The 16,132-nt window shown below is 34.2% G+C and overlaps 1 protein-coding gene across 2 annotated transcripts in view; it reads left to right on the top strand.

Moving 5' to 3' along the window:
- EXOC6B (exocyst complex component 6B) overlaps nt 1-16,132 on the top strand; it is a 614,171-nt gene that overhangs the window by 266,529 nt on the left and 331,510 nt on the right. The window lies entirely within an intron of this gene.

Raw genomic sequence — 16,132 nt, 5'->3', positions numbered from 1 at the left:
CACTAATACTAATATTTTTCAATAAATATGTACAGTATTGTACATGTATTTTCTCTACCTTATGATTTTCTTAACATTTCTATAGCTTACTTTATTATAAGAATACAGCATATGATACATATAGCATACAAAATATGTGTTAATCAATTGTATATTATCAGCCAATCTTCTGGTCAGTTGGAGGTTATTAGTAAATTTTGGGGGAGTCAAACCTTATGTGTGGATTTTCAACTGTATAGGGGGGTTGATATCCCTAACCCCCATATTGTTTAAGGGTCAACTGTATTTAAAATAGGTTATGTTTAAGAGCAATTTTTACTATGTGCTTTTTAAAACATGAAGCATAGATTTTTTTTTTCGTTTTCCGTTCTCTTTTTCCAGTATAATTAAAAATATTTGTTTCCTTGTGGCTTCTATGAAATATCCTTTGTGAAAATGGCAAGCACATGGGAGCCAGTGTAATTATTAGTGCTATACCTATTGTCTCCTCAGTTTTAGAACACATGAAAATAGAAAAGTATCAAACTGATTTTCATTAGAAGGAAGGATAGTTTTTGTCTTTTTTTCTCCATTTGACAGTATTAGCTATAGCCCAGAATTATTCTGCAGTCAACCTCCCAAACTGCTGAGTTTTTTCAAGTAAGGTTAGGAGCTTCATGATTTTTCCGCTGCACTTCCACACACTTTATCTCATTTGAGCTTCACAGTGCTAGACTGACATAGAGCAGGTTTTGTAGTGAGCATCTTATATTGACTTGGTGGTTGAGGGAATTGAGGCTTAGTGAGATTAATTGATCTACCCAGTGCATCACAGAGCCAGTGACTGGCAAAACTAGGAGCCAAGCCAAGCCTGGTCTTATGAGTTGTATTTGAAGCCTCTTTTTACTGTCCTTTATTGGTGTTTCTGTTTCAGGAGTCAATGCTGTACAGTAAGTAAAAGGACTTTTTAAAACGATGCATTCTGAAGGTATTAGTAAAAAATAAATCCTTTGGCACTGTTTGCATTAATATCTGGTCTTTTAAGTTTGAGGAGAAAGAATTGTTTATAAATTTTTAATCAAGAAAGCAATGCTCTTGGTAGTTTTTGGAAAACTATGTTGAAAATAAAAGACATGCCCTACCTTCTAGTATTGACAAAGACCTGGAAATCAGATATAAGGACCTAGAGAAAAATCACATAAACCACATCGGTTTTGGCTTAGAAAAATGACTGGGGTAAAGAGAGAGAAGACAGACAAAATATGTTTAATAGTTTGTTCCTTAGGTTAGGAATGTTGCCTTATGAAAAACTCTAATAACATGTTAGTGACATCATATGAGGTCTCTTTGGGCCTGTCAGGGTTCTGCAAGGCTACGTAAAATGTCAGTCTTGCAGGGATAGCTCTCTACACTTCATCCTAAGGGTTTATTTTTAATTAGAAATTACCCTGTGCTCTCTCACTGCTCTTCACTTTAGACCTGGCTTGGGAAAATCGGGAGGGGAGGGGCAGGTGCTAATACTGCTGTTTTAAAAGGATGACTGCCAGCCCCAATTTAGGCAGAACCAAGCTCATTCTGGATTAGTGTTAGGGTAGATCATCCCTCCTTGAGTTGCCAAATAGTCTTTCATAATGCCAGGTTATTGTGCAGTCTGTTCCAGGACCAGGCCTCATTTGGGCCCTCCCATTCACAAGAGAGCAGAAATTTCCCCTTTCCAGGCAGAGCTTTATTGCTTTGTTAAGGGAGACTTTCAAATATTTGGCTATTTCAAAAAATCTTTTGTTAAAAGTTTCTACAGTTCAGGGTTTCTTCTGTTGTCTGAATCATCTCATATAGTTATTGTAGAATTGCATACTTGGTATTTACAGGGAGGAGTCATCAGATAGCCAGCCACCTTGTCTTAGTCAGAAGTGGTAGATGGCAGGGTCAACGAAGCACTGGTTTTATGGTCATGTTATTGCTACAAGAAGGGTGAGTTCCTTTCCAGGGGCCAGCACTGCTAACTCTAACCCTGTCTAACTCCAGATATAGTACAGGAACCACTTTTATTCTCACCTATCAGCTTAACAGAAAGCACTTTTTTTTTCTTCTGTGTTCTTTATCTTGGCATCTGGCAGTCTCTGTACTAATCCTTCCACCATTGTCTGTGCTAGGCTCGTTCTGCCCTGACCTCGTGAAATCAGTCAGGGGACTGTGACATCAGTCAGTGATGCCTTTGATAAAAAGGAACTAAGGAAATACCTTTATTTTTTTTCTGAAATGTCATTGTTCATTGTTTAAAAAACTGAAAAATTTGAAGAACTAAATTACTCATAGTTCCACCACAATTTTGGTCTGCTTCCTTTACAGACATTATTCTCTGGACACATTTGATACACTTTTTATAAAAATTTAATTATATGCTTACTTTATAGTTTGCTTTTCTCCTTTAACATATATCACAAATATATGTTCATGTCCATAAATATAGACCCGATATTATTGTTTATGTTTTCATGGTATAGGTTTACTTAATCCAGTGCTGTTGGAATGATGATGATGATGATGATGATGATGATGATGATGGCATTATTTATCGAGTACTTACTACCACATACTAGGCATCATATTATTTGATTTGGATGCTAGGCATCATATATAATTTGCATGATAGGCATTATATTATGACTTGCATACATTGCCTTTGTTAATCTTCATAGTAACCTTGACAAACATACATATTAATATCCTTATTTTGCATGTGGGACAATTGAGACTCAGAGAGATTAAATAAATCGCATAAGACCACAAACTTAGGGATAAACCAGGGCTCTAACCCATAATTCTAGAATTGAATTTAAGTTCGTTCAATTGTGCACATTTTAAACATTTTTTGTCAATGATTTGATTATCATTTTGGTGAAATTATTAAAGTGAATTAAAGATCATACATGTATTAAGCTTCCTGATACCTAATCTTTCAGAAAAGTCTTAACAATTTGCATTCCTTAGCAAAAGAACTTAGAAGTGAAGTTTTACCATATATTCAGCAATATTGGGTGTTGTCTTTTTTCTGTTGCTAATTTGGTAGGCAAAAGGGTACATTGTAAGTTTCATTTGCATTTTTAAAGTCAATATTGTTTGTGGCCTTTTAATAATGTTTAGTGGCCACTCATTTCCTTTTTTCTGTGTGCATGAAATGTTTGTATTTTATTTATTCAGATAAATGTTTTTGTCTGATATGTATATTTACGTTATTTGCTTTTTAATTTTATTTCTTTTATTTTTATTTGTAGAAATTAAAATATCTTTGTAAACCTGTCACTTTTCTTCTTCTTTTTCCCCCACAAACATCTGACCAGCTTCTATTACAAAAGTGACTTTTAAGAGTTCCTGCCGTAGAATGGCCACCCCACCCCTGCCCTGCTCTCTTAGCGCAGGGGCTGGAGAAAGGCTGCAGCTGAAAAACGGCTGGAGTTTAAGTGTCACTTTTTTTTTCTTTTTTAGTTTACACAGATTATTTACGACTTACATGCTTAGCTGCTTCGTCATATATGCAATCTGCAATATTACATTTTAGAATGATTATTAGAATTATAAATTATTAGAATTTTGTAGATTTTTGTAGATTTTTATAACATTTTTTTATTTGACAAAGCTTTCCAAGTATTTTAAAATGTATTAAGCCTAATTGGTCTAGAGTTTTCTTCTTTTTGGTAAGAAGAAAATAATAAATCCATGAGATATTTCAAGGGCCCTTTGAAATACCTCAAAGTTATAGAGAAAAGTCCTTTAAATTTTAAATTCTGAAAATGTTGTCAAACATTTGACTTAAGGAATATATATTATGACATGATATTAAATATGTATTTAAAGTGCTAATAAAAAGTATATAACATTAATAGGCTGACAAAAGTTCAGTTTTAAGTAGTAAGAGAAATGAATTTTTGAATATTAGTTAAGCATTTGAGTAATATACCACAATACATAATTATTTTACTGAACAGAACCTTAGCTTTTAGGCAAATATAAGAAAAACTTTTTACAGCTTTTTTGTCAAGGCTTGGGTTAGGCAGACAATGAATAGCGTCACCTCCTACTAGGTGATTAGGTGGCTGCTTGGTCACTTTTCTTTACTGTGGTATTTTGAAGTATAATTTACAACTATTAAAATGTGCAGATTTTAAATGTACACCTTCTTGGGTTTTAACATATGTGTGTACTTGTATAAGTACCACCCAGATCAGCATATAGAACATTTTCATCTTCCAAGGAAGTTTCATCTTGCCCCTTTCTAGTCATTATTAGCCTTCTTCTTCACTGACAATATAAGCTTTTCTGATTTCTCTCATCATAGACTAGTTTTGTCTGTTCTTGAGCATTATATGTGTGTAATCATATAGTATATGCTCTTTTGTGTCTAGCTTTTATCCCTCAACATAATGTTTTTGAGATCCATGTTCTTACAAGTGTTGGTAGTTTGATCCTTTTAACTGTGGGATAGTTTTTCATTTTATGAATATTGATGGATATTTGAGTTTCTAATTTGGAGCTAATGATACATCAAGCTTCTCTGATATTCTTACATAAGTATTTTTAATGGACCTAGATGCTCTTTTCTCTTGAGAAACTATCTAGGACCAGAATATTCTAGTTATCTTTTTGTTAGTGATTTCTAGATTTCCATTGGAGTCATTTAATATACCCTGTAGATTTTTGCACTTTGAAATTTATGGAGATTTTCTTTGTGGTCGAGCATATAATTTGATAAAGGTTCAATGTGTACTTGAAAATAATGTATAGTCCTTAGCTGTTTGTCAGAATGTCTACATATGGCACTTTAATTTGTCCTTTTTAAAAAATAAGTATATAGAGAAAATATGTAAGATAATTATATTATGAATGGAGAAAGGTAAAGGAAAGCAAGGTTTCTGGAGCTCCGTGGAACTAGGAAAATGTCAGTACCAATAGCCAGTGATAAGCTATATCCTGTATACTGTGTGTGTGTGTCTCCAGAAGATATCTAGCCGTGCAAAATGAAAATTAGAGACATTTATTGAAGAAGGTACAAGATACAAGAAACATTGAATACAGGACAATGATGCCTCAGCCCCCTTCAAAGCAGGCACCTTGGGACCTCATACAGTTCTGCTAGTCATCATCAGTGCCCCGTTGTATTTTCCTGAATCTTATCGATGGTCTAAAATCTCTTTCCTTTTAAAGGTCATTTTAGTTTTGGGAAAAACCAGAAGTTGCAGGATGCCAAATCAGGGCTTGAGGGGGGCTGAGTCACCTGGGTGATTTGATGTTTCACCAAAAACCTCTGTGTGAGACATGATGCATGAGTGGGTGCGTTGTTGTGATGAAGCTGCCAATCACCAGTTGCCCATAGCTGCGGCCTTCTGAATCATCTGAATAGTTTCCATGGAGGAATGTTCAAGCTTAATGCAAAATTTGATGCAGATTCGTTGCTCTACTCGCTCAGTCATTTTGAATGCTCTGGCCACACAGTACACGTGCTCACTCAATGATGTCTACCACCCCCACTGACTAGTACAATGAAGTCATTGTTGTTCATGCATGTGCATTCCAGTCCACTCACCTTGGCTGTCAGGTTACATCGATGTTGTGCAAACCATTCTCATTATATTAACAATGGCTGGACTTTAACGTATATAATGTAATACCTAGAATAAACACTAAAAGTGTTAAAGAGATATACTCCAAAACTCTACAGATAAATAAAAATAGAATTTAAATAACATTCAAGCAACTCAAAGGAAGGAAGGAAAAAGAAACAAGAAATTAAAAACAAGGAGAACAAATATGAAACAAAAAATAAAATGACAGACGTAAGCCTAACATATAAAATTTTTTATTCAATGTACGTTATCTAAATACACCAATAAAAAGGCAGATATTGGCAGAGTGGATTAAGAAACATGACCCAACTACATGCTGTTTATTAAAAAATCACTTCAAATATAATGATATAGGCAGGATGAAAGTGAAAAGGATGAGCAAAAAAAGGCATTATGCAAACATTGATTGAAAAAAACAGAATTGGCACTATTAACATCAGTGAAGCAGACATAAGGACAACAAAAATTAATAGAGACGTAAATGCATTATGTAACGATAAAAGGATTAATCCATCAAGAAGACATATAATCCTAGATGAGTATATCCCAAAAAACAGAGTTGCTAAACTGTTAGAACTGAAAGGGGAAATAGACAAATCAACAATTAAAGTTGGAGACTTTAAAACCTCTTTCTCAACAATTCATAGAACAACTAGAGGTCATCCAGCACATAGAAGAACTCAACAACACCATCAACCAACAGGATGACAAATAAACACTTACAGAACATTGCACACAACAACGGCGATATACACATTTTTTCAAACAATCAAAAAACATATACCAACTTACACCCATTTTCTGAAACATGAGATAAGCCTCAAAAAATTGAAACCACACACAAACCTTAATGAAATGAGACTAGAAATATAACAGGAAAATCTGGAAATATTTTGAAACTAAATAACACACTTCTTTATATTACCTAGATCAAAGAGGAAGTCTTAAAGGAAATAAAATTATCTATCAAGATGACTGAAAATGAAGATTTGTGGGACACAGCTAAAGCAGTATTGAGAAGGAAATTTATAGCACAAACTTGTATGCATTAGAAAAGAAGAAAAGTCTCAAACCAATAATGTAAGCTCTTACCATAAAAACCTAGAAAAAGAAAGGTAAAAGAAACCCAAAGAAAGCAGAACGAAGGAAATAATAATAAGAGCAGAAATCAATGAAACTGAAAACAGGAAAACAATAGAGAAAAAGAAAGAGCTAGCTTTTAAAAAGATTAACAAGATGGCAAGACTAGTAAAGAAAAAAGAGAAGAAACAAATGATCAATATCAAAAATAAAACAAGATATCTGGGATATCGTTATAATCACTACAGATCTCAAAAGCATAAGAAGGAACCTAGCCAGTGTGGCTCAGCTGGTTGGAGCATGGTCCTGTAAACCGAAAGGTTGGGGGTTTGATTCCAGTCGGTACCTGCCTAGGCTGCGGGTCTGGTCCCTGGTCAGGGTGTGTATGAGAGACAACCAACTGATGCTTCTCCTTGACATCATGGTTTCTTTCCCTCTCTCTTACTCCCTTCCCCTCTCTCTAAAATCAGTAAACATGTGCTCAGGTGAGGATTAAAAAAAAAAAAAGGATAAGAAGGGAATACTATGAATAGCTCTATACACATAAATTTAACAACTTATAAAATATCAAGTTCCTTGAAAAATGCTAACTACCACAGATTACTTAATATGAAATTGATCATTTGAATAGACCTGTGACAATGAAGGAAATTGAATTTGTAATTTAAAAACATTTCTCTGTAATCTCTATTCAGACCAAGGTGGTGTTACTGGAGAAGTCTACCAAACATTTATAGAAGAACTGACCCAATTCAGTTCTACACAATCTCTCCCATAATATAGAAGTGGAGGGAGCACTTTCCAATTCATTTTGTGAAGCTATAATACCCTGATACTAAAACCAGACAAAGATGGCACAAAGTGAAAACTACAGACCAATATCCCTCTGAAGAGAGATGTAAAATTTCTTAACAAAATATTATTAAGCCGAGTTTAATAATATACAAAGTGAATATATGGCTTAGAAAAGTTTGTTTCAGGGGTTTTAGGCTAGTTCAATATTTAAAAATTAATCAATGTAATCCACCACATCATTAGGCTACAGAAGAAAAAAACACACGATCGTATAAATTGATGCAGAAAAAGCACTTGACAAAATTCAAACCTTTTCTTGATTAAAATAAAAAACCAAAACCTTCCTCAGATGGATAAACAGCATATGCAGAAGCCTACAGTTGACTTTATACTCAAGGGTAAAAGACTGAATGTTTTCCCCTAAAGATCAGAAACAATGCAGGAGTATCTGCCCTCACCATTCTTATTCAACGAAGTGTACAAAGTTCTAGCCAGTGTAGTAGGATAAGGAAAGGAGACAAACGGTGTACAGATTAGAAAGGAAGAAATGTAACTGCCCCTCTTTGCAAATAACATTACTGTTTATGTTGGAAATCCCAATGAATCAAGATAGAACCACCTGATAAAAGTAAGTTGATATAACAAGGTAGCAGAATGCAAGATATACAAAAATCAGTTGTAGCAATGAAAATATAGATAGCAAAATTAAAAATATAATGCTATTTATGATCACTTAAGAGAGAGATGCTTATATAGAAATTAAAAATAATGTACAAGACTTGTGTGCTGAAAACTACAAAATGCTGATGGATGAAACCAACAAATATGTAAATATGTGGAAAGACATACTGTGTTCATGGATCAGAAGACTCAACACAGCAAAAATACTTATTTTTCCCAAGTTAGTATACAAATTTAATGAAATTCCTATCAAAATCCCAGCAAGTTTTTGTAGATATGGACAAGATTATTGTAAAATTTGTATGGAAAGGTAAAAAAAATTAGAATAAAACAATTTTGAAAAAAAATGAATAAAGTAGAGAAATCAATGTACCCAATTTCAAGACTTATAATATAGCTACACTAATAAGACCTGCGTTGAGAGATAGTTGGGACAGAGTAGGGAACCCAGAAATAGACTCACAAAAATATTTGAGATAAATGCAAAAGCAATTCAATAACTAGTCCTGGAATAATTGGATATTCATAGACTAAAATAAACTAAAAATAGGTCATGACTGAAATGTAAGAGGCAATATAAAACTTTTAGGAAAAACTAGGCAAAATTCTCAAAATCTAAGGGTAGGCAAAGAGTTCTTAGACTTTATTCCAAAAACACTCACCATAAAAGAAAAAAATTGATAAACTGGAACTTATCAAAATTAAACACTTTCTCTGTAGAAGACCCTGTTAAGAGGATAAAAAAACTAACTAGAGTGGGAGCAAATATCTGCAAACTGCATATTTAATAAAGAAGTAGTCTCTAGAATATATAAAGTCTTTTCAGAACTAAAATATCAAACAATTCAGAGAGGATATAGTCAATAGACAAGAAGAAACAATTCACCAAGGCAGGTATATAGATGGCAAATAAACAGATGGCAACATCTTGTTTTCAGCATCATTAGTCATTAGAGAAATTCAAATTAAAGCGACAATGAGCTACCACTACACTCCTATCAGAATAATGATGACACTGAAGGGCAGCGAGAATGCTGGTGGAAATGGAAAATACTGCAGTCACTTTGGAAAACAGAGAGTTTCTTATAAAACTAACCATGCAACTGCCATATGACCTAGTAGTAGCACTCCTGGGCATTTATCCCAGAGAAATGAAAACTTAACTCAGGTATTTTCTATACATGAATGTTGATAGCAGCTTTATTCATAATAGCCCCAAACTAGAAACAACCCTGATGTCCCTCAGTAGGTGAATGGTTAAACGCACTGTGATATATTTATACCACACCATGGAATATTACTCAGAAATATAAAGGAAAGAACTGATATATTCAACAACCTGTATGCATCTGCAGAGCTTTATGCTGAGTGAAATTAGCCAGTCTAAAAGGTTATATACTATAAAATTCCATTTATGTAACATTCTTAAAATGACCAAATTATAGTAATGGAAAACATATTAGTGCTTGCCAAAGATTAAGCAGGGGTTTGGAAATGAGGAAAGTTGGGTATGGCTATAGAAAGGAAACTTGAGGGATTCTTACATTTTTGGAAATGTGCACCTTGACTATATCAATGTTGATAGCCTGGTTGTGATACTGTACTATACTTTTAGAAAATGTCTATTATTGGAGAAACTGGGTTAAGGCATGTGGCAGCTGTCTCTGTTATTTCTTACAACTGCATGTGAATCTAAAATTCTCTTGTAATGAAAAGTTTAATTTTAAAAATTGGTATTCAACCTTTAGTTTCCTTTTTTCTCTTAACCTCTATTCTTACATCTTATTTTTTATTCAAACGGTCTAATGTTTGCTGTCTAGTTTGTCTGCCATTTTTCTGAACATCTGAAGTTCAGTATGAGAGATATTTTTAATTCTTAGATTCTAGGTTTATCTGTTTCTGTTATGTATCTGCTAACTGAGGGCAGGGGTGGGAGGGCAGGACGAGCATAGATTTATTTATACAAAATTCCCCCAATCCTCACTTAACTGTAAAAAGGACTGTTTTGGAGGGGTGGGGGTATGTGGCAAATTTGATTTTGAGATGTAGGGAGCAGCCATGTGTCTTTAATAAAATAGCCATTACATGCATTTAATATATTATAAAAATAACATATATAGCTCTTTCAGTTTATAAAAGTACTTCGACTGAGCCTCAAATTTTGTGATTTTCCTGGCACTGGCTTCCTTTATATACATGGGAAGCCACTTAAAAGCTATATGCCTACTTCTTTTTGTATAAAATCTTATACTGTACCTTCTGTTAAGCCAGTACTTTTCATTGTGAGGACTGTTAATAACGTCATTGCCTTCATCTCCATAAAGCGATTGTGTGTAACAACTGTGACATGATGGTTTTATTTTTATTTACATTTTTAGATGCCACATTTCCCTATTAGCTCTTTAGTAATTGTTCAGAGGCCCTATTCATTTTGGCGATATGAAACAAATCAAGAGATTTGTCTGGGAAATTTTAAACTTTCAAATTGTGAAGCACTTCAGCAGTTTAAAAGATTGACAGGTGTGAGTTAGAAGAGGATTTCCTTAAAAATTGGAAAGCGTGGAATTGGGCAGTTGAATAGTAACTTTGGAAAACTATCACCTTTGGGAAAAGTTCTTTGGAGAAAATGCAGAAAACCTCATTATTTCACTGTAATTAAAGGAATGATTCCCCTTGCTTGTCATGTGTAGATAATTCCCTAAGAACTTTTGGGGATCCCATTGTTGGGCCATTATTTTGGTGTACTTCTTTGCTCACATATTCTTGAGAGTCCCTGGTATTATAAGGGAACATTCTATAAAATGATGGATTGAGGAGGGGGGTATCATTTAAATTGTAGTGCTTGTTTCCTTAATAGTAAAATAACATGCATTTTAATTATTTTGTATGAAAAGCTGTCACATATTAAAATTCTCTTGTGAAGATGGATGTCAGCTGAATTTATTGTAGTTATGTCCATGTATGTAAATAAAATCATGTTGTACTCCTTAAACTTATACAAAGATATATGTTAATAATTTTCAATATATTTGGAGAAAAAAAGAAAAAAAGAAAAAGTTCTCTTTCTATTATCCACAGATTGATTAAATCATATTATAATATATAATTGTCACATTAACACGCAGTTATTTGCAGATTATTCAAGTTAGGGTTTTCCTAACAAAAGGGACATTTATCTTAAAAGTGAAATCCAAATTTTTCTCTGATCAATTACCTTAATCATAGAGGAAGTCTGGGTGTTTGTTCCAGCCAGGTATGTAGGTTGTAATTTTAAGTAGTTTGGTTTGCTAAGCATGATTAAGACACCATTCCCTTTGAGGTTTACCCTTTCGCTTCTAACTGTTTATCATCTTGGGTCAAAGGTTATAAAAAGTAGTCATCAATTAAAGCTTTATTGGTTGTAATTGGTAATGCTATGAAAGGAGCCAGCCAAACTGAATCTGATAATAAAAGACTCTTTGTTAAAATATTTAATAAATTAACACTCTCTTGGAAGAGGGAAGCTAATTACAAAGCCCAAGATTGTTAATCATGTTTACTTTCTTCAAAAGCACAGACTCAACTACTCCATAATCATTAGACATCAGATTTCTTTCTTTTTCTTTTTTTAATTCCTGCAGACTCTGTTATTCCCAGAGGGGATGTTCTTTTCTATGGCTCTGGCTTGGGATATGACAGAAGGAGGAAATGCCAAGTTACAAGGGCCATCTTAAAAATAAACAGGACTCTGTTAGAACGTCAGATTGCCTTTGCTGTTTTTTCAAAAAGGGTCAGATGTTTCTGTAGATTTATTTGTGGGCCAATTGAATGATATCAAGAATTGGACACACAGTTTTTTTGAGGTGTTCTGGCAGTGTTGTAGCTCTTGAATTTCAGATATTTTTCAAAGCCCTAATATAGGTGAGTGGAGCTGTGACACATGCCATCATCACAACTCTGGAATTACCTTGCGCGGGAACTCTGTGAATGGGCTTTCACATCTGGGAATCGAATGTTTCTAGGTGTAAGCAATAGGGGGCATCTTGGGTTTGTTCTGTACACATGTTTCTGTAGTCTGATCTTTAGGGCTGTTCTAATGAAAGAAAATGCTGCTTTGGATCTGCTGTGCAAATTAGCCATATGGTGAAGTGTAATATCCCGCTGAATGTCATTATGGGACCCTATGAAAAGTGCTCCCCTTTTCACATGGAAGCAAATTAAAACGGCCCTTTCGCGCCCCCCCCCCCCCCAAAAAAAAAACAAAACCCTGAATAAACCTGTCTTCACTTGGAAGCCAGGTCAGTTAAAAGGGAGCTCTCCAGCTGCAGTGAGGGTGGTGAAATTACAGGCTTTGCCCAAGACCAAATGGAAATATTGCTTCCTGTAGGCATAGCCAGAAGAACAATGGCGTGTGCTTCCCTTCTTCCATTTCCCGCTCTTGCTCTTTGTGTACTTGCCTTTAGCTGCTTCTCAAACCAAGGGTTAATTTTCTGTTATTGTGATTGATTAGATGAACTTGGCCCACTCTCCAGTAGACCCCATATCAATCTCTACCAGGAAAGACTCACTAGGTGAAGAGCTGTTTAGCCAAGTAATTGCACAGTAAATATTTAATGAAGAGGATAGAAGGTCTGTCCTTCTTTGCCTATTGTGTAGATACATTGCCCATAGGAAGTGGCATTGTCCCAGCATAAGTTTTTCTCCCTTCTACAAAACTAGCATGTAGATACCACTAATTTTTGGTGGCATATGAGGCTTAGTAATTGTGTGAAATGCTTAGGGTGTCTGTGTGCATGCTATACATTATTACCTTCTATGAAGACAAATCCATGGAAAGGTCTTTTATCTGGCCTCCCCCATCCTCCCTCAAGAGCAAGGACCACATGATCCTGACTTATTTGATTACTGGTATACATTTTTAATTTGTAGTAGCTAAAACTTGACTTTTGAGCTTTGTTAGCAATAATTTTTTACCACCTTTACAGACAAAAACAAAAAGTCTCACCCATTTGCGAACGTTGAGTGATAATGCCGTGTGTTTCCTATGTTTATATCCAGACAAGTGTTCAGACACATGAGGAATTAAAGTTGTCTCTTGTGTTTTTATTTTTAAACATTTATTCAAAACCCATGTTCATTCCAGCATTTGCATGAGAATTTATAGTGTGTGTTTGAAGACAGGGAGCCAGAACAGTGTTGTGCAGTAAAAGTGGATCATACTATATTATGTTGTTTGAGAAAAGATTCTTGCATGCAGAGATCAATGAAAAGAGTATTACAATATGATTCTACTTATATGTGTACCTAAATACTGCACATATATGTGTATATCAAATATCTATCTATTTAGAATAGGAAAATGTCTATAAGGGATTATACCAAAAGACAACAACAAACCAAACCTGGAAGAAAGTATTGGTTCAGAAAATGCTCCTGTTCAAAATAGAGCAATCAGGAAAATGAAATAATACAAAACAAAATTTGAGATATGAAAAATCATACGGAATAAAATGGGACAAGGAACATCATTTTAAAAGTTCAGAGGAAACATCATTCTAAAAATCATTTTCTATAAGAACCAAAAGGAAATTTTAGAAAATTGTTTGGTGTGAAGAAGTCATAATCTCTATGAAATGTAACAAAATTTTGTAAAACAATAAATGGAAGTAGAAAAACAACAGAATGAGATAAACAGGAATAATTACAAAGAAATGATCACTGCAATAGCAGATCAAATATAAATATGAAAATGAAGTCTTAAAATATTAATATTTTATCCACACTTTTAATCATTTATTCAAAGAAATGTGTACTGAGTCCCATTTATGTGCCACGCATTGTCCTAGGGGCGGGGAACACAGCAATAAACAAAACAAGAAACTTGTTCTCATGGAGCTTGTGCATCCAGATGAAATGGGACAAATAAAAAAAAACAGCATAATTTCAGATGTGCTAAGCAAATAATTAAAAGAGGGTGATATAAGGCATGACTTTCCATTTTAAATTGAGTAGTCAAAAGATTTCTAAATAGTCAGCATGTGAAATTGTATTTTAATTACAAGAAAGAGTGAGACATTTTTTAATTGTTGGTGTCACTTGAGGTTTTTGTGTTAGGTCTTTTTGTACTTTCATTCTACAGATATTCCTTAGATTATCTCATTTTCTCCTAGTCTTCAGTTACCATCTCTGTGCTAATGATTCTGCAATCCATTATCATTAGCCTAGTTCTTTCCCCTGAGCTGTAGACCCAAATATACCTACCCCCTACCCCAATTTAGCATCTGGAACTCAAAAGCTAAATATGTCCAATACAGAGAGGATCATTATCATCAGTATCCCCAGAAACAGTCAGTTCTTGGTATTCATGGTAGTCATGTTCTATAAAGTCACTATAAAAACTGAGTTAATGAATACTAAGCCATTGCACATAGGAGAAATCCTAGGGGAAATACAGAGTTATGTTTCTGTGAGTTTCGGATTACAACATTGTCATCACCCACTCATTCTTAACCTTTCTCTTTAAAGATACATTATTTAATATATTTTGCTGATTCACTAATATTGAATTCATAGCCAATAGGATTATAACTCATGCCTGAATGAAGCTTACCTAAAACACCTGTTTTTTCCATAAGGCATACCTTGCCTTATTGAGCTTAGAAACACTAAATGACAATTCAGAAACACAGAATTTTGTGAAGCACAAAAATGCAAGATGTGCAGATGGCCAACAGGTACATGAAAAGGTGCTCGATATCACTGATCATCAGGGAAATGCAAATCAAAACCACAATGAGATATCTCCTTGCACCTGTTACATGGCTATTACCCAAAAGACAGGAAATAAATATTTGCAGGGATGTGGAGAAAAGGTAACACTTGTGCACTGGTCGGTGGGAATGAAAATTGGTGCGTCACTGTGGAAAGCAGTGTGGCGCTTCCTTAAACAATTAAAAACAGAATATGATCCAACAATTTTACTTTTGGGTATTTATGTGAAAAAATTGAAAACACTAACTTGCATCTCCATGTTTATTGCAGCATTATTTACAATAGTTAGGATATGGACCAAGCTAAGTATCCATCTATAGAAGAATGGGTAAAGAAATGTATATATACACAATGGAATATTATTCAGTCATAAAAAGGAGGAAGTCTTATCATATGCAACCACATGGATGGACCTTGAGGGCATTGTGCTAAATGAAATGAGTCAAACAGAGAAAGAACAAAACAAACAAACAAACAGACAAAAAAAAAAAAAAAGCAGCTGAACTCACAGATACAAAGAATGATAGGTGGTAACCAGGAACACGTATTGTGGGGTAGGAAAATTGGATGAAGGTGGTCAAAGGTACAGACTTCCAGTTATAAAATAAATAACTCCTGGGGATGTAATGTACTGCATGGAGACTCTATTAATAGTACTGTACATATATTTGAAAGTTACTAAGAAAGTGATCTTAAAACTTCTCAGTAAGAAAATATTTGTAACTGTGGTGATGGATGTTAACTAGACTCTTTGTGGTGATCATTTCACAATATATATAAATATCAAATCATTATGTTATATACAAATATTGAATCATTATGTTGTATACCTGAAACAAATATAATGTTATATGGCACTTATATCTCAATTTAAAAAAAGAAACCCAACGCAAAAAATATGGCACTAGATAAGGCTGTGAAGAGGGTAATTGTTTATATTGGGTTGGCTAAAAAGTTTGTTTGTTTTTTTTCCCCATAAGGTGGCTCTAGTAGCGCTTAGATGTCTAACTTTATTTGAAACAGAGTTTTGTTAGATTGTATTGTGACAGCTGTCATATCGCCGTGCATTTAAAAAAACGTATCAAAATTGGTCAATTTTTTTCAGCCATTTTGATATTGAAGATGGAAGAAAATATGCAACATTTTTGGCATATTATGCTTTATTATTTCAAGAAAGGTGAAAATGCAACTGAAACACACAAAAAAAGATTTGTTCAGTGTATGGG

This window comes from Furipterus horrens, unplaced genomic scaffold (assembly GCF_987537825.1).
Source record: "Furipterus horrens unplaced genomic scaffold, mFurHor1.1.pri manual_scaffold_6, whole genome shotgun sequence".
Taxonomy (NCBI): Eukaryota; Metazoa; Chordata; class Mammalia; order Chiroptera; family Furipteridae; genus Furipterus; species Furipterus horrens.
This window is presented reverse-complemented; position numbering and strand designations above follow the sequence as displayed.